We start from the raw sequence: 27,071 nt of genomic DNA on the forward strand, positions 1-27,071 counted from the left end.
TGGGATTACCTAGGTCTCTGGATTAATAGTCCAGTTTGTAATATTACAAAGGCCATCACTACCCCACACACAAAAAAACAATTTATCTAACATATTAATCTAGCACAGCTTTTGTTTATAGAAGAGATGTCAAACCGCTGCAGCAGGTGGGTGGGAATATTTCCTGCTTTTACTCCTAAAAGCTCTCACCTAATTTCTTGGTCATGCTCCCTTGTCCTAGACTTTTAAATTCATTGATCATTTTCTTTATTACATGTCTTTCACTGCAACAAACAGTAAGTATACTTTCAAAGTAGTTCTGGATTGTCAAGCATTTTGGGGTGACCTAGGTCATTAAAAAAACACAAAAATGAAAGCGTTTTATTTATGTTTGGAGTTTTATTATCTATAAAATGGTTTCATAGTCACTGCACCTCTATTTATCACATGTGAAACATGTTGAAATGTGCTAAACACAAATGCATTTTACCACCCAACTGTTCAGTACTAACTTACTTCGTTAATGGTGCTCATTATACAAGCATTTCCCACAATTATTTTCCACACAGCAGCCCCTGAACGTATACATCCTAACGTAGATACTCCACACATTCATTCTCCGTATTAAGTTTTTCTGGATCCCAATTCGATGCATTTTTTTTGTTGACAGGTTTAAAACCTTTCTCTCACTTTACAGAACCTACCCATTTGTTGCAATATCCTCCTTTGCCAACCTTCAGCCACTTTGCATCTCATCTCTCACCCAAGCTCATGCACTACCACTCACTTTTTTTGTTCACCTTGTCTTTAATAAATATTAAATGACTTGAACTTGGATACACAGGGCATAATTTCAAAGTTCACAGATGACATGAATCTCAAATTATGCAAACAATGACGTGGAGGCAAGTTAAAGATGTCATTACAATAGGTATACTGGCAAGTTGGGCAGACATATAGCAGAAGAAATTTGGTGTAGAGAAGTATGAAAATGTATTAACTTTCATTCTTCCTCCCAAAATATGCAAACTTAAATGCTCAATTTTAAAAAAGTATGAGGATAAATGAAGAGGACAGGTTTTTTTTAAAAATATGGCAGGCAAAGTTAGCTGTTTAAAAAACCTTGAGATCCTTGGCTTTAGTTTCAGAGGACCATAGCACTGATCACCAACTGTTTGTTTAATGAGAGAAGAGTTTAATCTGAAGATCAACTTGCCTCTGGTGAGGAGCAAGGCTAAGACTGGACCTTCCTGGTGACAGGTGGCAGGAAAACTGAACCCGTGCTTTTGGCCTCATGCTGCAATGCAAACAAGTCATCCAGTCACCTGAGCTAACCAACTTGTCAGCTAAACTTCAATGGTGGGCAAGCTTCTAGAAGCAAATCTGTAGGGTAGAATTAGTAGTCACATGGAGAAGTGTGATTTTTTTAAAATAAAAGAGCTAACACGGATTTCGAAAGGGGAAATTGTGTTTTTCTTAAAAAAGGAAGGAAACAAAGATTCAATGAAGGTAATGCAGGTTAATTTTACTGTCACGTGTACTCTACTATAAAAGCACAGAAGTGCAGTGAGAGGATAATGTAGCCACAGAAGACACCACATCTTAGATAAAAGTGCCTAGATACAGAATCTTAAGAACAAAGTTAAGGCATGGCGTATATGAACTTCAAAAAGGTATTCAATACAGCACACAAAGTATACTTGCAAAAAATGTTGTGGTTCATGTAATAAAAGGGACGATAGCAATGTAAATACAACACTACTGGCTGAATAATAAGAAACAGTGGTTAATGGGAATTTTGCAGACAAGTGGAAAGTTTTTGTGGAGTTCTCCAGCAGTTAATAGTAGTGAGACCCTTGCTTACCCTAATACGTATATCAGTGGAACTTGGTGTGCAGGGAACAATTTCAAAGTTTATGGATAACACTAGACTTTTAGATGGAGCACAACAGTGTGGAATTACAAAAGGACAAAGACAAATTTATAAAGTAGGCAGCTAGGTAATAGATGGAATTTAATTATGTATTTTGGTCAGAAGACCACAGACAGAAAAGAAAACAGGGTTTACAATGCTTAAGCAGGTACAAGAGCAGAGGGTCCTGGTATATGTGCATACATATCAGTGAAGGCAATGTGAACAAAATATAAAGCTTAAAGTACCCTGTGCTTTATAATTAGGGTTAACACCATACTATTAGACCTCAGCTTGAGTATTGTGTTTAATTATAGGCAAAGGATGTGAACTCATTGGAGACAAAGTACAGAAGAAATTTATAATTATGATTCCAGGGATGAGACACTTCAGTTTTTGTCATAGATTAAAATGTTGCAATGGTTCCCTTAGATGCAAAGACAAGAAAGATGAGACCTGATACAGGTTTTCAAAATAATGGGAAGTTTGAATAGAACAGATAGTGAGAAAAAAAGTGTTTCGTTTTGCAAAAGGATCAAGAATGAGAGGGCTCACATTTAAAATGATTTACAATTACAAATGTAGAAAAAAAAACTTCACACAAATTGCTTGGGTCCAGAGTGCATTGCCTGGGAAGTGTGGTGTAGACAAGAGTCAACTGAAGCAGTCAGTAGGGCACTGGATGGTTACTTGAATAGCAAAAGGTATGGAAAAGACAAGTGAATGTCACTAAATCATGATGCTCCTACAAGAGCTAGGGAACATGATGAGTCAAATGCTTCTATTATTCTGAAACAACCTTGGATGAAACTCCCAAATTTAATTATGACTCCGTTACAGACTAGCAACCGAAATAAAGTTTGGGAATCCAATATTTTTAGTAATCAAATGATCTAAACAATTTTATGGATTTGTACAACCAACATTTATAATTCCAAACCAACAAAGTAAAATAGAATCCAAGATAGATATTGCAAGGTAACATTCAAATATACCAGCAGACAAACAGATTTACCAACGAACTTTGGCTGGGCACACTACCCTGCATGTTGAATGGCAGGTATAGCCAAGATAAATTCCACAGATTTGATAGTAATTGCCAACTGGGTGGGTTGCTGAGTCACAACCAGACTCTTCAACACAAATCTCTCTCAGGGATTTCACTCTTCAACCTTAATACTCCATTTCTCGTTTCCTCGAATGTCTCTTTGACTTGGAAAGCGAACACTTTTTCACCACCTGAAGGTTGCACCTCAGCTTCCGAATGGTATTGCTAACAACTCCCTGCTTTATCTTAAGCTCCTTCTCAGCTCCACAAGGACCTCTGCCTGAGCCCTGCCTACATGGAACTGCTCACACCACTAATAATTTTCTTCATTCTTCTATTGGTGGTCACAGCCTTTTGGCTCCGTCCAGTGTCTCAGGAGGTTTTGACTTTCTTCCTGGCTCCTGTTAACTTTGATGGTTTTACTTTCTTCTGGTTTCACAATTGTTTTTTTTCTCAAAATGTCCTGACCCCTCCTGGATATGATCTTTGGTGTTTATTTCTATTCCAGTTACCATTTTCATAACTACATCTCTTCAAATGTCTCAAACCACCTTTGGAACCAGCTTTTCTCCATGCTGTAACACTACTTTTGGTCCAGTAGCCTCTTCTTTATGAAGTCTAGATTGGATCTCACAACACCTAGTTTTCATGTCATATCAGAGACTGAATTCTTTAATACGAACGCAAACAGGCCCAAAATAGAGCATGCAGAGTTGGAAATGCTCCTGTGCACACACCGAGATTAGACCTTTAACCAGGAACCCTACTGGAGCCTAGTCACGCAAATTTTGTAATAAAAGATGTGGGATACAATGCAAAAAAAATTATTAAATTTTGGTAGTTACTGGTTATATTCTACTCCAATTGTTTGCAGTCAAATTTTAGACACTACTTGGGAAGGATATTAAGACTTTGGAAAAAGTACAAAAAGATTTACAAAGATAATTTCAGGAGTACATGGAAAGACTAGAAATGATGAGATTATTCTACTTTGAATAAAGGCCTTAAATTCAAAGTTTGGGACAAGATTTGTAGCTCGGGTGCTCGTTGTTGTGGTTCTGTTCGCCGAGCTGGAAATTTGTCTTGCAAACGTTTCGTCCCCTGTCAAGGTGACATCCTCAGTGCTTGGGAGCCTCCTGTGAAGCGCTTCTGTGCTGTTTCCTCCAGCATTTATAGTGGCCTGTCTCTGCCGCTTCCGGTTGTCAGTTCCAGCTGTCCACTGTAGTGGCCGGTATATTGGGTCTAGGTCGATGTGTTTGTTGATAGAGTCTGTGGATGAGTGCCATGCCTCTAGGAATTCCCTGGCTGTTCTCTGTTTGGCTTGCCCTATAATGGTAGTGTTGTCCCAGTCGAATTCATGTTGCTTGTCTTCTGTGTGTGTGGCTACGAAGGATAGCTGGTCGTGTCGTTTCGTGGCTCGTTTAAAAGGCTTTAAATGTTAAAGGATTATGTAGGTGCCCAAGATTATAACAAGCTTTGAAGTAATTAAGGAGACACTGTTTCCAGCTGAGTTTAGTAAACATGGGTGCAGATTTAAGGCTGATGCCAAACCAACCAGAGATGCAAAAGAATTTTTAAAAATATATAGTGACTGCTGTGATCTGGAATGCGGTGCCTCAAACCCAACTCTGGACAGTACATTCAAAATAAGAACAGAGTGAACGCTTCAACAGAAAATAATTGGTTACTATGAAGAAAGCATCTAACTGGACAGGTCAAACAATCGACAAAAATATGATGAACTGAACAGCCTCCACGTTGAGTCCAATATATGATTCTAGAAAACAGCTTTTATTGCAAAGAATCATGATTCTGCCTGACTTATGTCTTAAACTATTAGAGATGCAATGCAACTGCCTTGAAGGAAACTTTCAGAATGCCAATCACGGGACATTTTGAACTGAATGAGATGACTTGAGGCACTGGGCAAAAGTGAGGACTGCAGATGCTGGAAACCAGAGAGTTTAGATCAGAGTGGTGCTGGAAAAGCACAGCAGGTCAGGTAGCATCCAAGGTGCAGGAAAATCAACGTTTCGGGCAAAATGTCGATTTTCCTGCTCCTCTGATGCTGCCTGACCTGCTGTGCTTTTCCAGCACCACTCTGATCTAAACTCTGACTTGAGCCACTGATCTGCTCTAAACATTTCATTCAATTTGAGACTGCAGAATAATTCAGAAAACAACTGCTTATCAAAACAAAAGGGAGTACTGCTTTGGGTAAAGGCAAGACTTTTCACATATTAGCAATATTCTGTCTCACAGCAATCAGACATATTATCAATACTTGTTTTCAGTGAGCCCTACCATAACTATAATGTAGTTTTTATTTCGGCAGATTGATGATTCAAATCTTATCATTTACTATTAACCCTAAGGCAATATTCAATCATCTTTCATGCAAAGTTTTTTTCATTACTTTTACCTTCCTTCTAGAGACTTTGAGACATTATGTATTGCATTTCCATAAACAAAATATGACCTTATATATGCAATATTTACTAGATAGGAAACAAACGTGTTACGCTAGGGAATAAACAATTCCCAAGTTTATTACTTTGAAAACATCACTTAGCAGATGTTGCAACACAGACCACTGACGTGCCAACAAGTGGTAGCAGCAAGGTTTGTGTTTACTTCGCTGCATAATTCCAATTTTGGCTATGTTATTAGGAAGGCATTAAACTGACATTTGGCACCATCTAAGATGGTGAGGGCAAGAAAAGCAAACAAGTAATTTTTACAAAGCTGCAAGCAGTTGGTTGACATGTAGAAGCCTAGGCAGATCACCTAACATTTTAGTTAACAAATACGAGACCCCCAAATTGGTGGTGAGAGATTAGAAAGAGTGCCAGAGAGAGTGTGACTTGCTAGAAGAAGGTCTCTTTGTACCGGAGGAGAATGATTTTTAACAAAAACAAATAGAAAATTACCATTTAAAAGCAGAGCACAGATATTTAAAATCAAGAAGAAGAAAAAGGCACTTGGTCCTGAAAGACTAGATTAGCACAACATAAAAGACACACTGGACATAGGATGAATCCACTCTTCCTTCTTACAGATCTCAAAATTTTCCAAGTTATAGTTATATTTCACCAATACACTGTAGCGATAGGGGAGGGAGAAAGATAAACAATTTTAGCACAGAGATAAATAGGTGCAATGTAAAGCAATGTACCTGTCAGCACACTAGTTTATACTCATTAACACCAATTTAGCTAGTACACAAGCTACACCATTTTGAACCATCAACTATTGTTTGAGTTATTTTGATTAAGATATTAAAATAATCTGTGAAATGATAAAATTAATTCGGTCATTCACTTCTTAATCTAATTATGTAACATTATCTATATCACCATAGCCGCATTAACAGGACAATGCAACAATAGTGATAAGATTAAACTGATGCGGTCTGAGAAAGATGTGCACGTTACCAAATCAAAGGTGCATTGGAGCAAGCACTGAAGTGCTGAACTTGCAATTTCTGTGTCATTCTGGTTAATTCCATTCCAATCCAATGCAAATGTTTAAAGATGACTCAAATGCAGCCTGTTATGACTCTAATGGGAGGACTGTACTGGAAATCAAGTCCTACTACTCCACACACCATACCAAAATGTAAAAATGTTTTTCGTTAAATCACTAAAATAATATATGTATTTCTCCTTCTTACTGTCACCCAGAACAAAAGGGAGACTTTCATCAGGTTTCTTCAGTAACCTCAAAACTAACTTTATTATAAACAACCTGTGCTTACAGTAAGAGGCTAAAATCTGATCAACAACCAAGCTAATACTACTTAGAATTAAAATACAATTTCACACCCAAATACAGGACAAGACAACTCTGCAGAAATTACATGTATTTTGAAGAATAAAGTAAATGGAAGTAAATGGTGGAGCTAAGGGTCAAAATTCAAAAGGATCAAGTTAAGACTTCTCATAGTCGAGACAAGATCACAATGCTGTCAGCCATAGAATCAATGGCAGACCTTTAAACCAGGTTTAGACTCAACTGACATCTTAAAATGAAATTAATAGTTCAGCACAGAGTTGAAAGGCAAGTAAAAGATACTAATTTAAGAATTTTCTCAGGTTCCCAGACGATATCAACTGAGCAAGACCTGTGCAGCTTGTCCTATGCATGGTTATATTTTCAGGGGAGAAATTTTTTTTGGGCTGACAAATTTAGGAGATTTTTTCTTCAACTGACTGAGTGCTTATTGAAGAACAATAAGAGGCTGTTGCCATTGCTGTTGCAAGGCAACCTTCAGCGCAGGGCCTTTTTCACAAACCACCTGATGAAGGAGCAGCACTCTGAAAGCTAGTGCTTCCAATTAAACCTGTTTGACTATAACATGATGTGGTGTGATTTTTTAAACTTTTCCACAAAGTTTATCAAGCAATTAAAGCCATAAAACCAATTACTTATCTCTCAAGAGTTTGGTTGTCTACTTTCCACAAGTCAACTGACTTTTCCTAAATACATAAACAACCATCTTCTGATATTTCAGTTGGGAAATTATATGGTAAACCGTCTTCAACTCAAATTTCTAGACAGTTCATTTTTTTTTACAATTAATGATTCTATTACTTAAAACTTGGAAATAATGGAATACTCAAACTAAACATGAAACAACTTAGTCTTACAAATGCCTTTCCTTTGGGGCTTGGAGTTTTTAAAAAGTCTGCTCCCCATTCAGGAAGTAAGGCAGTAGCACAGCGCGCGAGACCGCCTAACGCTGTCCCCCTGCCTCCTCTCCAGGGCAGCCGGACTGTACACGAACAAGACTGCTGCTGTTGCTTTTGCGTGGTAAGTCTCCAAATAGCACACAGTGTTGGAGAGATTATCTGGGGAAGGAGGGTACACCCCTCTGTAGAACTCCAGGGAAAGTGTGGGGAGAGACAGAGGGCGGGAGGTCAGTCATTTGTTGGAAAAGATTGTTGGAAACACGTCTTTGATGTAATGTTTCTATCGGGACCTTGAGATCTCTTTCGCTCAATCAGATTTTCGGATAATTGAGTTTCCTCTGTATATCCAAGTACCATACAAACAGATATATCTTTACTAGTCTTGTCAAGTCCATTTCCAGGTAAGTTATATAAAATTATGACTAATTTCATATTAAATTTTTCATGTCACCTTTACCAATGGATTCTGAAGTCCAATGTCTGTAGTATCTGATCTGAAATGCTAACAGTTTCTCAATGTTGTTTCAATTTGATCTTATCTGCTGAACGTGGCTTGCCATAAGTGGTCCTGCATTATCCATTGAGGGGATTTTGGTCAAAATAAAAGTTCCAATAGCTTTCATTTGGTAACCTGATTTACAAGTTCTTTACACAATTTTATCAGTATAAGTAATCTATCATTTTTATAGCTGTGGACAAAGTTAAGCCTCAAATACGTGGTAAATTTACTTAGGACTAAAATTCATTCAGTTGCTGTATTTGCTTTAATTACATGACGCGTTATTTTTCCAGCCAATTTTTTTGAAAATAACAGGACATTTTTGGTAAATCTAATGTACAAAATTATGCCTAAATAAAGCGGATTAAATAAACAGTAATCTTAAATTAGAAGCACAACATACAGTTTTCACGTAACTAAGACCCAGTTTTCACGTAAAGTGCACATGTCCAATCATTTCAAACTTATCTACTAAAAATGTCTTAAAATTCAATTTTAGCCTAAGCAACATAAAATTCGATGCTGCGATACTTGATCTGATTCCTAGATCTCGATGTTCCACATGGAGTATATTACAAACTTTTGTTTGAAACTTGACAAGACTGTCAAAATGGCCACTACTTCTGACCTTCGGCATTCAAGCTTTCAGAAAATTCTAAATCTCAACTGATTGACTAATTAAGTATAGATATATAGATATTCACAACAATACCGTGAATTAACATTTTTGTACCGATTTATCCTTAAACAAAGGAATAGAAATTCTACCCAGTCTGTTTCCCTGTACAAAACGGAAAATGGAAATTCAATGCGCGTGAGATAAACATGAACAGATATTACTAATGTTCATGGAAGGAATGACTTTGAGGAAGGGTTGGACCTGTAACCACTGGAGGTTAGAAAATGAAAGGTGGCCTTACTCAAACAAGATTCTCAGACTGTTCGGTTGGATAGATGTTGAGGGGATACTTCCTCTTTTGAGGTATGTATAACTTAAATCATTTAGTTTTGAACTATGCCATTAAGACAAAGTCAAGAAAGGTTCTTTTTCCTAAGGAGGCTGTTAAATCTTTAGAAGCCTCTTTAACAGAGTAGTGTGGAGGCCAGATCATTAATTATATGGCTAGACTGTATTAGGCAGATTTTTGATTGGCAAGAGTGTTAAGGGTTAATGAAGTCAGGCTGCAAAGTACAGCTAATGCCACAATTGGACCAGCCATGAACTTATTGAATACAGAGCAGACCCAAAAGCCAAAAAAAGGCCTATTCCCTGATCATACAAAGGGATATAGACACATTGAGTGTGTGGGCAATGTTGTGGATGGAGTATAATATGGAATACGAGAACTTTTCAACAAGGTAAAACACATTTTTTTAAATAGATGTTCAACTTCTGAATACTGACGTTCAGATTGACTTTGATGTGGAGGAGCCGGTATTGGATTGGTACACAAGGTTAAAAATCACAACACCAGGTTATAGCCCAATAGGTTTATTTGGAAGCACTAGCTTTCAAAGTGCTGCTCCTTCATCAGGTGGTTGACTTTGGCCTATTTGTACAATAAACTGAAAGTTTTCAAACTGATACAGCAATTAGGAAAGCATATAACTCGCCATTTCTTATTGCAAAGGGTTTGAAGTGGATTGATGCAATTGGCAAAGGCTTAAACAAGACCACGTGCCATTTTTGTCTACACTGCTAAAAGGAGATACTTTGATTCATTACGCTGAAAGCTCACTAGATTAGTTCGAATTGAAAGGACTTTCCCTATATTGAGTCAATTAGGCCTAAACTCTCTGAAGAATGACAGATTAATCTAATTGAAGCATGCAAGTTCTGAAAGACTTGTTAGGATAGTCATGGACATAGTTTCCCCTTACTGGGTAATCTAGAACATCTGTTTCAGGATAAAATAATTAACCATTTGTAGCTGATATGAGGACCAATTTAATAATTCGAAGGGGTGAGAATCTTTACAACTCCCAGATAGTGTGGATGCTCCGTTGTTTTATATACTTAAAGATAGATAGACCTTTAGTGTTTCAAGGTTTAGGCAGACATCAGGCTTGCTTATAGAAAATGGCAGGGCAAGCTTAACTCCTAATCCTGTTTCTTGTATTTTTGTCAATTATATGGTAATCTCTGCCTGTAAAGCATGTAAGGCAACATTTTTCATTGTATTAAATCTTGGTACATGCGACAGTAATAAGTCAAAAGTGCTGCAAGCCTGCATACTGGCATCTTTCAACTTGTTCTGAAACAAACCAAAATTTTCCACACAAATGAAATTCATTTTCTGAGACAATGTCAGCACTTTGGTTCTATCCCCCAAATATGAAAACAGGAAGGGGAGGTTTTTGCAGTCAAAGTTAATATTGCTGGAAAAGTAAATACTTCCTTACCCTCTAACATTTAGCTTCAAATTTGGAATGCCCCTACAAATATTCATATATCCCAGTAAATTCTTGCCTAATATCTAAAACACTCTCAAAAGAACCCAAGACAACATCAAAACATTTCCCTTCACTGCTACCATTCTCACTTTTAATATGAAATGTCAAAGGTCCAATAAGATTCCTTAGTCTTAACTTCAGAGATTGCCATGCTGCTGCATCGGTAAAGTTCTGCTTCTTGCCTGATTGAAATGCATCAATAATTCCTGGGAACAGGCACATGACCCTCCATATAACCCTGCAACTAAATAGCTCATATTTATGATCTACATTCAGAATAGAATGACTACTTGTCATCAGACTGTCAAACTGCTTATGGAGCTTAATCAAGGCACCAGTCATTTCTGTGGAAAGGAAAGCAAATCTCTTGAAGCGTTAACTTGTGCATTTACCAATAATTCAGAAAAATTTATAAGAAAGGCCCATTTTCCCAAATGATTAAAATTCAGAATTTATCTTCTGAACAAGTAAATTACTCTGACATATAGTTTTTGCTCTGATTTCCTTCAACTGCATACCTAATTTGATCCCGAATATTGGCACCCATTCTTGCCTCAAAAATCTAATCACAAAAACAAATTCAACATCATTAAATTCTCTTATGTCTTTGTTTTAAATCTAATTATTCAATTTGGTATCCATGGTATCTTATGCTGGACCACTGCAAAAAAAAAAATTCATGCCCCTTTCTTTTCATGATTTTCAATTTATTTCTTCAAAAACTGTATATCTTCAAATCCAAATTCTCAAGTCCTTTGCATTTGTGTACTTGCATTGTCATATGTTGTAGCAGCTTGGAAGAATCTTATTATATTCTCTAATATACTTTTTATTGAACCAGCACAGCACACAAGGAATAAAGGTTTTTGAAAAAATCTGAATGGAGTTTTCATTTCCATTCTATTAACACAGCCCAAATATTTCAGGATTGCCTTCTGTTCCTTTCACAAAATAGTGACCTGCGCAGGGTGTAGGTTTGCTCGCTGAGCTGTAGGTTTGGTATCCAGACGTTTCATTACCTGGCTAGGTAACATCATCAGTGGCGACCTCCAAGTGAAGCAAAGCTGTTGTCTCCTGCTTTCTATTTATAGGTTTGTCCTGGATGGGGTTCCTGGGGTTGGTGGTGATGTAATTTCCTGTTCTTTTTCGGAGGGGTTGATAGATGGTATCGAGATCTGTGTGTTTGTTTATGGCGTTGTGGTTGGCCAGACTAAGACCCCCTGAATCCTTGTAGTACACAAACCCACTAACACTCTCAAACAAAAACTAACAAACTTAAAAGACCCAGGACAGCCCATGGACAAAACCAACGTCTTCTACAAAATTCCATGCAAGGACAGCCACAAACACTACGTAGGACAAACGGGAAGAAAGTTAGCCACCAGGATACACAAATACCAGCTAGCCACAAAAAGACACTACCCTCTCTCCCTCATAGCCCTACACATGGAAGAAAAAAAACACCATTTCGACTGGGACAACACATCTATCCTGGGACAGCCTAAACAAAGACATGCCAGAGAATTCCTCGAGGCCTGGCACTCCAACCACAACGCCATAAACAAACACATAGATCTAGATGCCATCTATCAACTACTCAGAAAACAAACAGGTAATGACATCACCAGAAACCCCAGGGACCCCATTCAGGACAAACATAAATAGAAAGCAGGAGACAACAGCTTTGCTTCACTTGGAGGTCACCACTGATGATGTTACCTAGCCAGGTAATGAAATTTCTGGATGTCAAACCTACAGCTCAGCGAGCAAACCTACACCCTAAACCTCAACCTGAGCCACAAACCTTGCAAAAAAAGTGACCTGTGCCTTGATTAGGCGCCATTAGCAATTTGATTATCTCTTGCCAAAAGTGTTTTGAACAGTTTAGTATTGTGTTATTCTCTGGAATTTTCATAATCACTGATGAAGAGCCATTAGTACACCAAGTCCGTTTCAATTTGCACATTTGACTTCATTCCTGTTTAACAGATATAGTCGGGCCAGTACATATACTGAGCATCAGGGTTTCCATACTGAAATTGTTGTATGGCTGATGTCACATCAGGAAATGCAACCTGTGCCATTCTGGCAACTTCTGCTCTATTCTTGCTCACCGCTTCCCTCCCAACCCTGAAGCTTACAGTCTTTCTCTCACTCCCTTCCTCCCTGACACATTCTCGCTCATTGAGGGTTCAATAAAAGTGGCAACAAACACTATAAACGTTTATTTTAAAACATATAAGCAGCTTACATATTTTGCAAACAATTTAGGTATGTCCAATATTTCAACTTACAGCATTTCACATTTCAATGTTTTATTTTCTGATGAGGGAGAGGTCCTATGGAACATAACTATAGCTTTCACATTGGGTTAAACATTGATTAGTTTAAAATTGTTTCACTTAAAGCTGTAATTTTTTTATGAATGACTGCAAATGTTCTTTAAAGTGCCAAGTTATCTTCCGAAAGGGGTAAGTAAATTAGGAGCAGTCATCATGGGTAATTTGCTCCACTGTAAACTTGAAGAATTAAACCAGTATTTTTTAAATAGTGTTATAGCAACAGTTCTCAAACTTATGACTTATCCCACAAAGTACATTGATAACCATAATTTCACGTGAGGCTAAAGAAAAAAAAGGAAATAAATGACCAAACAATCTGGATAAATAGTGGAAAAGACATGACATAACTCTCCAGCTCTCTAACTGCACTGTAGAACACTGTGGCTCATACTTCTGGATGGAATTTTAATTACATATAATTATGCCCAAAATATCAAACACTTCTTGCAAAGAATGGACCTTTCAACAATACTTCACTGAAGATTTTAATTTCAAGATGTTAAAAACTCATTACCCATTGGAGATCTAATGTCAGTTCTACACAGACCACAAACTCGTGTTAGCAAGTGGACAGTACTCAATCACAAACAGACTTGAGCCTTGTAGATGGACAGGCTTTGGAGAGTGAGGAGGCAAGTTATTTGCTGCAATATTCTTGGCTGTTACCTGATCTCATGCCACAGTATTTATACAGCTAGTCTAATTACGTTTTTTGATTGATGGTAACCCCATGGATGTTATAATGTGAGATTTAGTAATGGTAATGCCATTGAGTATCAAGAAGTAATGGTTAGGATTCCCTCTTGTTGGAGATGGTCACCGTCTGCTACTTGTCTGGCAAGAATGCTACTTGATAGGCCAAGCCTGGATATCACCTTGCTGCATTTGGACATGAACTGCCTTAGTATCTGAGTAGTGGTAACAGGTGCTGAACATAGGGGGAATGTCATCTGATATTTTGCACAATGACATGAGTGAAGGATGGTCTTCAGTAAAACAGCTCAAGATGGTTGAGCCTAGTTCACTATTCTGAGAAGAGTTTTAGTGATGTCCTGCAGCCAAAAAAAAAGTTTTCTTTTGCATTAATAATGACTTAATCAGCGGAGAGTTTTCTTTCTAATTCTAACTATGCTTGCTGTACTAATGATAAATTCTGAAAATTCTGGAGAATTATAACACTAAAAAAGACAGTTTAAAACACTTCTGGCAAGTGATGGGGTAGAAATGCCTCTGAGTCAAATGAGAACAGAGTACAGGAGGAAGAGACACATTTGAACTGTTGGAGGGTTTTTTAAAAACATGGTGGCTTGCAGACACTCTGTATTCCTTTCAGCCATGTTTAGGCTTGGTTCTGTCTTTCCTCAAAAAGTGCAGCTCTAGAATGCTAACCCAGGCCAAGGCTTTTCCTTCAAAATAGTTAGGCAAAGCCTGACCCAAGTTAAAAGCTACTAGACAAGCTCTGACTAATTAGCAGCAATGTCCGAATTTAATGTCAGTTACCAGTGCCAAGGATTTTCAGTAGCAAGAGTTGCCAACAAACACTTGTCACAGAAAATGAGAAAATGACATTTCACCTCGGAGGTTGCTGAATAGTGACAATCTGCTCCAATTAGCTTCCGATGGGTTAGCAATGTCTTGGTGTAAATGTACCTATGCGGTTTATGATATTTATAAATATTATAAGTACTATAAATATTACAAATAAGGGTGGCTCAGTGGTTAGCTCTGCTGCCTCACAGCTCAGGGACCAGAGTTCAATTCCAGCCTTGGGTGACTGTGTATAGAACTTGCACATTCTCCCAGTGTCAGTTTGGATTCCCATCAGGTGTTCTGGTTTCCTCCTACAGTCCAAAGATGTACAGGCTGGATGGATTAGCCATGGTAAATGCAGGGTTACAGGGATGGGGTAGGGGACTGATTCCGGATAGGATGCTCTTCAGAGGGTCAGTGTGGACCTGAAAGGTCGACTGGCTTTTTACCACACTAAGAATTCTATGATAATTTTGTTCTGAACAACGTAAAGCACTTGGAGTTGTTCAATAAACTTGAGGCAAATCACATTACTGTAATATGATTCAGTAACAAGCATTTTCTATAACCACGTTCACCAAATTGTCAACTGTTTTCACTATATTATCTCTTTGGCACATGCTTCTGAAGACATGCTGACCAAATTATGAAGATGCTGACATATTAGTATTGTTTTGAAAGGAATACGTAATCAACAGAGTGCAATACTACTTAAATCACTTTGTGCTGCAAGATGAGTAGTAAAAAATATACAAGTCCAGATGAACCCTTGAAGACATTTACATTAAAATCTGTATTGTTCATCATGATTCTAATGATTCTTAAACTGATAAGAACACTGCTCCTCAGTCATCTATCTCTGGATGACTCTACTGGTTTGCAAGGAGACAGTGGGTGGCTAGTTCACTTAATTAATAAGCCAAATACCTTTCATAAAAGTCACACCCTACAGAAACTAAAAGATAGATAAACTGGTTTTCTTCAGACTTAGTGTATTTTATGCAGAGAACAAACCAGGTTTAAATTGCTTCTTGAATTTTGTTCACAACCCTAAGTTATTCAGCTGAGAACCAAAATATATAATTTTTTGACAGGTAGGAGACCTTCCTCATTAGTAACTGGTCATCTGTTACTTTTTGCCAACCAATGCTCCATTTTTGTACACAACCCTCCAGCTCCAATACATCTGCAATCACCGCTTGTAACCACGATCACAACAGTTATCAAATTACTTGTTTTTAAAGCATGCAGCAACCCTTGCAGTCCATGGTTTTAAAACCGCTCTCTCATTTTAGCCTGAAATGCAAAACACCGTTTCACAGAAGAGTAAAAGATCATGTCCTATTTGATTGGCATTATTACAATCACAGTGGAAATGAAATCTTGCTTTCAATTGTCATGATTAAAAAATATACACCAAGCTACTATTTCAAGTTATTCTAGACAGAGATAAAGAAATTAGTGATGGGCAATAAATGCTGGCCAGCCAACAATGCCCACATCCCACAAATGAATACATGAAAAAATGATTGCAGAACTGAACAATTTGAAAAGGCTCTCTCTCAAGAATTAAAGCATTAGCTTCATCACTGATTGAAGTGAAAGAGAAAATGGATACCGTATATACTCGAGTAATAGTCAAATTTTTTGACTACTTTTTGAGATTAAAATATATGGGGTCAACTATTAAACAGATACCACTTTTGAGGTGCTGAATTTCATGCTTGTAAAAATTCATACCGTATCATCATCAGAAGCCCAACTGATCTCTAAACGAATTTAAGGGAGAAAAAATCAAAACGAATGGTGGTAACTCTGAAAACGCGGAGTGGAGCGGAACGCAACTCACTGCGGACTGGAAGACAGGGAGCAAAGCGGAACAACCGGCCGAGGAAAGTTGGAGGGGGACGTGACAGCCGGCACACTAACTCAAACATTGATCTGTTACCTGTGACGAATTAGGGTCAACTTTTACACGAGATATATGGGAAATTCCAGGTTGTTTGGCCAAAAATACGGAGTCGACTTTTACGAGATCGACTATTACTCGAGTATATATGGTAGCTGCAATGTTCACTACTGATAATGATCCAAGAAATATCTAATCAACCACAGTCTCAGTTTAAAACCTTTCACCTACAAAAGGTCTCAAAACCTTTCTTCTGGACAGGGCACGACCGTCTTTTAACGTTTTGCATCTATACATGTAGATGCATTGAAGTGACTGCACAAGGGCATATGCTGGATGCCATGTCATTATCATAATTCTGGGATTAACAGGCAATAAATATGCTCTCTTGGTAACTCAGGAAGGCCTTGTGATTAGTTCCTTATTCTTATGGCAAGAAATCAGCTCAGATTTTAATTGAAATAAAAATATATAGGTTTGTAACAAAAAGAACTTAAATATTTATTGCAACCAACTGAGAAAGCTCAAAATGAGGGGAGCTGGTTCGTCTCTTCTCATCTAGTCAACAAAATGGGCACCTTCACATGTTCAATTCAAAAGGGAGTTAAATATCCCCTTAGAAGTACAGGCAAAAAAAAGGGGGTCAGGTTGAAATTAAGCTCAAGCCAGTGTTCCAATTAATGTAAAGGCACAGTTTATAATATTAAGCAGGATCAGATCACATATGGTATCATCCATCTTCAAAAACTTGACATGAGTGATCAAAGGCTTCCCTCAAGTTTGTTTACAGGCTTATCACTTGTTCAGAACGTACAAAATAAAATGCTGAACTGCCTACTGCCCCACTATTGGTAAAGTCACCATAGTCTTAGCAGATAATAGGGATGCTCTCTAGAGAGACAACTCGTGGTGGTTTAAGCAAAGTGTCACCACGCCTCAGGTGAAGGAAGATGTTGAGCAGGAGAAGCCTTCGTGGTAACCTCAGCCAATATGGGAATTCAACTCATGTTGCTGGCATCATTCTGCATCGCAAACCAACTGTCCAGCCACCTCAGCTAATCCAGAAAAGCAGACTTCACATGCCCTGCTAGCATGTTGTCTCTTTGGAAAGCTACCATTTGCTGACTAGTGCTTCAAACTGGCTTTGAGCTTTTGCTTAACGCCTCAAATATTTAATAATGATGCCAAAACACTCCAGAGACAGAGACAAAGTACTGCACAGTTATTGGGAGTAATATTTGATTAATATAATTTGAAGATCCAAGCTAATACTTCAAAGTAGTTCTTTAAAATGCTTTTAATGTAATCAAAATTAAAAATGTCCATCAGCCAAAAAGGGTGCAGTTATATGCACACTTCCAGATATGCCTCTTCTTGACCTACGAAAGGGAAGAACACCAACTCTACAGAGTATTAGCCAAGAATGGATATCCCCACAACTTCATCTGTAGATGTCTAACAGACAAACGTGACAAGGACATGCCATGACCTAACTCACTAGCCACACTGCTTTACTTAAAAGTAGTCTTGAAATTGACAGCCAGACTTCTCCAACCACTGGGATTCATGATAGCCACACTCAAACACCAACTCACCATGACAAAAGAATACCCATCACATGCAAGACTAATGTAATTTACAAGATTCCACGCAAAGTCTGCATGAAACACTATAAAAGACCAACAGGCAGACAACTAATGAACCGAATCCATGCACACCAACTAGTCACTAAACGCCACGACCAGCTATCCCTCATAGCCATACACACAGATGACAGGGACCATAAATTCAACTTGTACAACAGTGATCATAGGACAAGCTAAACAGAGGAGAGCCAGAGAATTTCTAGAAGTATGGTACTCATCCACACTCTGTATCAACAAGCATATTGACCTGGACCCAATATACCGGCCACTACAACGAACTGCTGCAACTGGCAACTGGAAGCAGCAGAAATGGAACCAAATAAATTCCAGAAGAGAGTACAGCAGCGCTTCACAGGAGGCTCCAAAGCACTGAAGATGCCACCTAGACAGGGGACAAAGCTTCCTAAATCATCTTTCTAGCTCTGCAAACATACCCACAACCACGACAACCGGCACCCAAACTATAAATTTTTACATTAGATTCCCTACAGTGTGGAAAGAGATCCTTTGGCCCAACAAGTCAACACCAACCCTCCAAAGAGTAACCCACCCAGACCCATTTCCCTCTGAATGATGCACCTGACACCCTGGGCAATTTAGCATGGCCAATTCACCTGACCTGCACATCTTTGGACTGTGGGAGGAAATCGGAGCACCCGTAGGAAATCCACGCAGACATGGGGAGAACGTGTAAACTCCACACAGACAGTTGCCAGAGGCTGGAATCGGATCTGAGTCCCTGGCACTGTGAGGCAATAGTGCTAACTATTGAGCCACCGTGCTACCCCTGATCTTTACATAAATTTTGACTGCCTCTTCATTAAAAAGGGGCAGAAGAAACAGAAGACAACCTGGGATTATGGAGTAACTGTACAGTGGTATTCTGGCACGATTCCAAGACTCTCACAAACACTGCCACACTTTAGAATTGGACCTTTATGCAATTAGGAGCAATGTACATTTCCTATGCATACTGAGAATTACATTTCTCAAAACTAAAGTTAAGAATCACAATACCAGGTTATAATCCAATGGGTTTATTTGGAAGCACTAGCTTTCGAAGCACTGCTCTTTCATCAGGTGGTTGGATGAAGGAGCAGTGCTTCGAAAGCTACTGCTTCCAAATAAACTTGTTGGACTATAACCTGTTGTTGAGATTTTTAATTTTGTCAACCCCAGTCCAACATTTCCAAATCATTTCTCAAAACATCAAATTCAGGTGAAAAGGCACAAAGCAATTCCAGCCTAAATGCTAGTGTTGAGTCTGTAACTAGCTCTTGGACCATAAATTATTGCACCAAACTTTTAAGAGATCTATACAGTCTAATTCATCTGTTTCAGAATTGCAAATTGATTCATCACTGTGTTCCATTTCTGAAGCAAATATCCAAATCTGAAAAGCTGTAATCCAAAAAAGGTATTTTCCTTGACCGAATTTAAACAACAAGAAACTCCGTTCTCCAATGGGGCTGAAAATATATCAATTATAAGCTCAATTCTTGCATACAGATTAATTGTTGAACAGAAGTTAAAATAGCAGAGAAAACAATTTGGAGAAACGGGAGGCTAAAAGCCAAAAAATCCCCAAGACCATCTGACTCCATCCGGAAGTGGTAGCTGCAGATATCATGGATGGGTCTAAGTTTGCTGATGATACAAAATCAGGACAGAATATAAGCAGTGAGAAGAACAGAGGCTGTAAAGAAATATAATCAAATGAACAGGGCAACAAGGTTGCAAATTGGAGTATAATGTAGGTAAGTGGGAGCTTTTTTCATTTTTGCACTAAGTCTAATATAGTTTTAAAAACTTATAAAGCTTGAGGTTCAGAGGTAATTTGGTGTACTTAGTCAAGGAACACAATACATTAGCATGCAGATACAACAGTCAATTAGAAAGGTAAATGGCATGTTACTGCAAGAGGTTTGGAGTAAAAGTGAGAAAATGCAAGGTTTTGGTGAAACCATGCATGGAATACAGTGCACGGTTCTGCTTTCCATAGTTGAGGAAAAATATGCAAGAACTAAATGGCCCTCTTTGCAAGAAGTGCAGCAAATGTTCACTAGATTGGTTACAAGCAGAAGAGGAATGCCAGGTGATGAGATTGAGTAAACTGCGGTTATGGTAATGATAGAATCAGAGGCATACAGCACAGATATAGACCCTTCAGTCCAACCAGTCCATGCTGAACATAATCCCAAACTAAACTACTAGCCCCACCTGCCTGCTCCTGGCACATATCCCTCCATAACTTTCCTATTCAAATATCTTACCAAATGTCTTTATGTCTATTTGGTAGATTTTATTTTAAGCATTACAGTATTTTAAACAGGACTTTTTGGGCAGTTACTGAGACCTTGTTTTTATTGGAGGGGAAAATCTAAAACATGGGGACACAGTCTCAGGATAGCAGGATTTAGGACAGAGAGGAGAAGAAATTTCTTCCCAAAAGAATCTTTAGAATACTAAGGGTGACAAGACAGATGTTAGACCTCTCACAGCAGAGGGGAATGTGGCAGTAAACAGGAACCTGCAGTTAAAAGCAAATGATCAGCCATGATCGCATCAAGTGGTGGTACTGGCATAAGATGCTATATAGTGCACAGCTTCTTCATTTTTCTGTTAAATTAATATACATTTACAACTTTGATAGCATAACAACAATTTTACAGAATTCATAATCCAGAAGCCTTGACTATTGCTCCAGAAGCAAGAGTTGAAATGTTATCTGAATCACAAACATTTTTCATGAAAGAAACCTGTCTTACTGACCCAGTATGGTGGTGTGGCTCCACACCCACAGCAATGTAGTTTACTCTTAACTGCCCTCAGACACACAAGTCATTCAATTGTACCAAACCAAAGAAAAGCAGAAATGTTGAAGAGTAAAACAAGATGGTTAGTGAAATTTGAGAGACAGTTATGAAGTTTCCAAGATTATGCTGTTTTGGAACTGTATCTTTTGGTTTATAAAAGATTATATTTTGGAACAAATCAAACCTATGTTGAAGTCTACCTGCCACTAAGTCTTGGTCGTAAAAGGAAGGCTCATTGCTTTATTGGGTTGGAAGTACAAGATAGAAATTGCTGGTCATTTTCTGTTAATTGGATATTCTTTGAAGACAGATTCATTATGACAAAGTAGTAGTATCCCTAACTCTGGGCTAGAATCCCCAGGTTTCTATAAATATTTAAACAAAAAAGAATGGCAAAAATAAACACTGGTTATTTAGAGGTTAAGGAGGGCCATTTAGTTACATGATATGATGAAATGTATCTGTCTTCACAGTGGAGGACACGAATAACATGCCAGTAATTGACGAAGAGACAAAGGTAGGTGAGGACCTGGAGATGATTATTATGGAAGAGGTAAGTGCTGGGAAAGCTAATGGAGCTAAAGACAGACAAGACTCCGTGTTCTAACGGAATGCATCACAGGTTACTAAACGAGATGGTGGGAGATATAGCAAGTGCACTGGTAGTAATTTTCCAAAATTTGCTTGACTCTGGGGCAGTCCCAACAGATTGGAAAACAGCAAATGTAACACCACTGTTTAAAAAGAGACGTAGACAAAAGATGGGCAATTACAGACCCATCAGCCTAAGTTCTGTAGTGGGGAAAGATGCTAGAGTCTATTATCAAGAAAGAAATAGCAAGACATCACGATAGAAATTGTCCCGTTGGATAGATGCAGCATGGGTTCATGAAGAGCAGGTCATGCTTAATAAATCTTTTGGAATTCAATGAAGACATTATGAACAAGATGGACTTCGGGAACCCCAGTGCATGTGGTGTACCTAGATTTCCAAAAGACCTTCGATATGATGCCGCATAAGATAAAGATGCAAGGCATTATGAGTATAGTATTAGCCTAGATAGAGGATTGGTTGACGAACTGGAAGCAAAAAAAGTGGAGATAAATGAGCGCTATTTTGGCTGGCAATCAGTAACTAAAGGTGTGCCTCAGGAATCAGTGTTGGGACCTTCATTATTCACCATTTATATAGATGATTTGGAGTTGGGGACCACATGTGTGTCAAAGTCTGCAGATGACACGAAGATGAGTGACAGAGTGAAGTGTGCAGAGGACTATGAAAATTTGAAGAGGAACATATCAGCTTGATATTTTAGTGACTGGGTAAAGGTCTGACAGATGGAATACAATGCTAATAAATGTGAAGTCATCATTTTGGTAGGAGTAACAGTAAAATGGATTACTACTTGAACTGTAAAAAGTGGGAGCATGCTGATATGCAGAGGGACCTAGGTGCCCTTGTACATGAACCACAGAAGATTGGTCTGCAGGTACAACAAGTAATTAGGAAGGCAAATGGAATTTTGTCCTTCATTGCTAAAGGGATTGAGTTTAAAAGCAGGGAGGTTATGTTGCAGCTGTATAGGGTGCTGGTGAGGCCATACCTGGAGTACTGTGCGCAGTTTTGGTCTCCTTACTTGAGAAAGGATGTACTGACACGGTTCAGCAGGTTGATTCCGGAGTTGAGGGGGTTGGCTTATGAGGAGAGACTGAGTAGACTGGAATTATATTCATTGGAATTCAGAAGAATTGGAGGGGATCTTATAGAAACACATAATAGATACGATAGGAGTAGAGGTGAAACTAGGACAAGAGGGCATAGCCTCAAAAGGTTACAGGGAGCACATTTAGGACTGAATTGAGAAGTAACTTCTTCACCCAGAGGGTTGTAAATCTATGGAATTCCTTGCCAAGTGAAGTGGTTGACACTACCTCAGTAAACATTTTTAAAGCTAAGATAGGTTTTTTTAAGGGATACGATGAGCGCGCGGAAAAGTGGAGCTGAGTCCACGAAAAGATCAGTAACAGAGGGCCAGACAGCCTGCTCCTGCTCAGTTCTTATGTTAAATTTTCACCTGCTCCAGAGGTGTCATTACATGTCTGAGCAGATTGGGTACAAATATATATCTATATATATCTAAGAATGAAACTCCGTGTCTTTTTTTAAAAAATTAGCTCCTAACGGGTAGTTCAAATTTCAAATACCAGCCTCTACAGGGATCATAATAATTTAGAGCTGAAAACCAGAGGCATTAACTAGGTAAACAAGCAGGTGATCAGTTTTCACACTTTATCCCCCCCCACCCACTTTCCTCCAAACTTGGGTTCAAGTTTCAACTCAAATCAGGGATGCACTTCAATCTTAAGTGTTGAGATCAGCTTGATAAATATATTGATAAAACTACAAATCAAGTGACATTTCCAAAACTGGAACTCTAATGAGTTAAACAGCAATGGCTGCTATGGAGCTCTGGTCAATTGCTAATAACTGTGTAGGCTTTTAAATCAGAGATCAAATTTATATGTCCACACAACACTCCCCGATTTTCATAAACTGCCATCCCCACAGATGCAACTGCTACTGACAATTACCAAAATGGGGGTCACAGGAGGAAAGAAATTTGGAAGCACTATCAAAGGCAATATGAGCCTAAGCAACTATATTTGAATTTAAATATCTGTAGTTCAAGTTACTTTGGCTCAGAATGTGTGTGCTGGAGTCTTGAGCTATACACATTATGATACAAAGAAAAGGGAAAGGTTCCTGGATGCTTTATTCAGGGACAGTTAGAGAAGAGTGAAGTTCTTAAGCTATGTACATTAGTCCTTGAACATGGACCAGATCTAAAGTGAAGCAGGTGTGCAGAACCAGAAGTTGGTTCTGAATGACCTGCAGTCCCAGCTGCGACTTGTTTCAACATCTCAGTATCAAGCCTAAAAATATCATAGATCTTCAAATGGCACTGACATTATTTTAGATGGAAATCTGCAAGTATAACAGGAACTTTTTTTTTGGCATGTACCAAACCTCAGTTCAGTCTACCTAGACATCCAGAAAAAGGTCATTAGGTCAGTTACTAAATGTAACTATCTTCAAAGCAACTGGTTGGTGCAAAGCACATAAACGGCTTTTGTCATTTTATAAGACCAGAATGCAAAGTCAAAAAAGAGAAGTCAGACCATAAATAGAATTTTCAGATGAGGCTTAATGTTAAAACGTGCCACCTGACAAAGAACAGAAAAATCTCAAAGCTATGCTGCTGGCAGAATAAAAACACAAACACAGAATTTCTGAGAGGATTAAGATTTGAATTTAATCCTTGCCCTAGTGATGAGAGGGGGGAGAGGGGTAGATTGAGGGCAAAAATACAAGCCTTTAACAGAGATAGGTAAAATATTATTAAAGCAAATTGCAATGACATATCCAATACAATTGGCTGTTTCTGCATGAAACATGCTACTTTTTAACTATATTGTATTTTCCAACTTGCACCCTGCCATAAAAGCACTATCAATATCTACAATACTGTAAACAGCTTTAATAATCAATATGTTGAGCTATTTTGGTGACAATATAATCAATGCAGAAGCTAAGCCTGGAAGAGACTGAAAATTCAAAATCAAGCCAGTCTCAGAATTTGCAAAAGATATGCCAAGTGATTTAGGTTATTCAAACAACTGGATTTTCCTGCGATTAAATTTCACATCAGGCTCACTAAGATCTGCATTGTCCATCTTTGAGAAAAAAAAAGACAGCACTGCAATCAAACATTACTCCAAATCAAATTAGGACTAAAAAGCTTGAAGGTTTTTTGCATTTATAAAAGGAAATGCACACATACTGCAAGAATCCCTACATTCTTGATTCTTATTTTTCATTCAATATTTCCAGAAGACAGCACTTGTCAACTGCAAGCCAAGATGCCTGTCAACAAACACTGGCCCTGATTTCACAATAGCAATTAGGTGACACTGCCAGCATCACATTTACTTAGTTGAAAGTGACAGCACCTTCAGAAGTCAGCACACAGCACATACAGAAGATGACTTTCAAAAGCTGTCATCAACCAATCTATACTTTTTTAAAAGACTGGGGTGTTCCCAGATTTTAAACTGTTAAATCTGACAATTGAAAACTTCCACTCAAACTCAACTGGGCAACAAAAATCAGTTAGAAAAAGACATGTTTTAACACTATTAATTGCATAATCACTGCCAAACACTCTCAACTGACCAAATAAGCCATTTTTGTTTTGTGGAATGTCAAATTTCTCACTTAAAATTTAAATTTACCTGCATCTTAGCTTTTATCTTAATCAACCATAAAAATACATTCACTACCTACAAATTTTCCAAGTGAGGGGTTTCAAAGTTTTAAACTACCCGATTTGCAGAGATAATTTTTCAATGTGATTGGATATTTATCCTGCTTGTTGACATCACTGTTACTGCATGTCCGAGACCCCCTCAACTTGCTCACAGATTGAAACAGTTCTCAGGAAGGAGATCTATGCCATGATGACAATTTGATCTTTATGGACAGGTTTATCACTGTCAGTAGCAAGCAGTTTTACTTCACCATTGACTGTGAAATCTGGTGTTAACATTCTTTATTTGAATTATCAACATGGCAGCAACCATGAGACCATCACCAACACAAAAGGTAACAGCTTTTCAGCTAAAGACTGCAATTAAATTTTGTTGTTAAAAGTATACATCTTCTCAGATAGTTGGGATAGCCTATAAAGACCACTAACTTAGTTTTAAAAATCTGACAAAATCTTGGAGCCCAGTGAAAAATGTGTCCTAATTGCTGGAGAAACTCAGTAGGCCTAGCAGCATTCTGTGGCCTTTGATAAGGTGCCACACGGGAGGCTGCTGAGCAAGGTGAGGGCCCATGGTGTTCGAGGTGAGCTGCTGGGATGGATTAAGGATTGGCTGTCTAACAGAAGGCAGAGAGTTGGGATAAAAGGTTCTTTTTCAGAATGGCAGCCAGTGACGAGCGGTGTCCCGCAGGGTTCGGTGCTGCTGTCAGGTAGCTCTACCAGCTTTTAAACTCCATTAAAAAGGTACAGTACACCCACATCTTCATAACAAAGGCCCCAGGATCTGAAAGTTAAAACTAAAACTCCTGATTCTTGGGAGCTTGATCCCATTCATTTAGGGTGCTTATATTCTTCCATCTTAAGAAAACACAAGGCCTCCAAAGGTGTTTTCTTTATTAACTTTGAGCAAACTGTTCTACTTGAGACAAAAGTACAAAATACACCTCAAAGTCATAGCATAAAACTTTATAGCATCACTTTTTAAATGTATTATACAAATAGATAGCAGGAGCAAAGGGTCAGCATATGAGAGACGTGGGGACAGGGGAATGGGGGGAGTGCCCGAGCATGTCCAATGTCTCTTCCCTCAGGTTCTGAGAGTCACTGATTTCAAAACATTACTCTGTTTCTCTCGCCACAGATGCTGCCAGACCCGATAGGTTTCTGCAAGTTTTTTTTTTAAATTTCAGACCTTGAGCATCTGTGGTATTTTCTCTTTCTGAGCTGTTATATACACTTATGAGGGTTTCAAGGAAAAAGTGCACAGCCTGGGTACTGACACTCAATCACAGAATGTACAATGGCAGTTGAATCTGCATTTAAAAATTCCATACCTCTTTTACATCTTTTACATGGAAAATGTTCATCTGTATTGAAAATGAATTCTTATGGTAGCAAAGGGAACAATATGATTTGTCTTAGTAATCATGACGTTTAGGGGTTTTCACAAATCACATGCTTAAACAGTGACACCTCATTTAGGATATAGTTAAATTAGAGATTGTGGTTTTGGAGGAATGGGGGCATATTCTCTTCATACTGTTGAAAAAGCAGTCCTTCACATTATTAATTGAAACATCACAGTAGGTTATAATGTTTCAACTGCAAAGATGGAGTTTATATCACAATTATGGTCAGTTTCAACAACAGGCCAGTTTCACTCAATTACATTCTACAACATTTGCAGAAAGCTATGGTACAGATGGATTTGGGAGTTCACAAATCATAAAAAAAATTCTCAAAAAAAAAACCAGCATCCAAATTCAGCAGGAATAGGAAAGGCTTATGAAATCTTGATATTTATTTCAAAGGGACTGAAGTATTAAAGTAGTGAGGCTTTGCTAAAATTATACAAACCACTAGTCTGGCCACAGTTGGAATAATGAAAAACAGCTTTGCGCTCCTTATCAAAGGCAAGGT

General features: G+C 38.3%; 1 protein-coding gene across 2 annotated transcripts in view; it reads right to left on the reverse strand.

The window, feature by feature from the left end:
* rybpb (RING1 and YY1 binding protein b) overlaps positions 1-27,071 on the reverse strand; it is a 100,785-nt gene that overhangs the window by 13,064 nt on the left and 60,650 nt on the right. The window lies entirely within an intron of this gene.

Source organism: Chiloscyllium punctatum, chromosome 12, assembly GCF_047496795.1.
Source record: "Chiloscyllium punctatum isolate Juve2018m chromosome 12, sChiPun1.3, whole genome shotgun sequence".
Classification (NCBI taxonomy): Eukaryota; Metazoa; Chordata; class Chondrichthyes; order Orectolobiformes; family Hemiscylliidae; genus Chiloscyllium; species Chiloscyllium punctatum.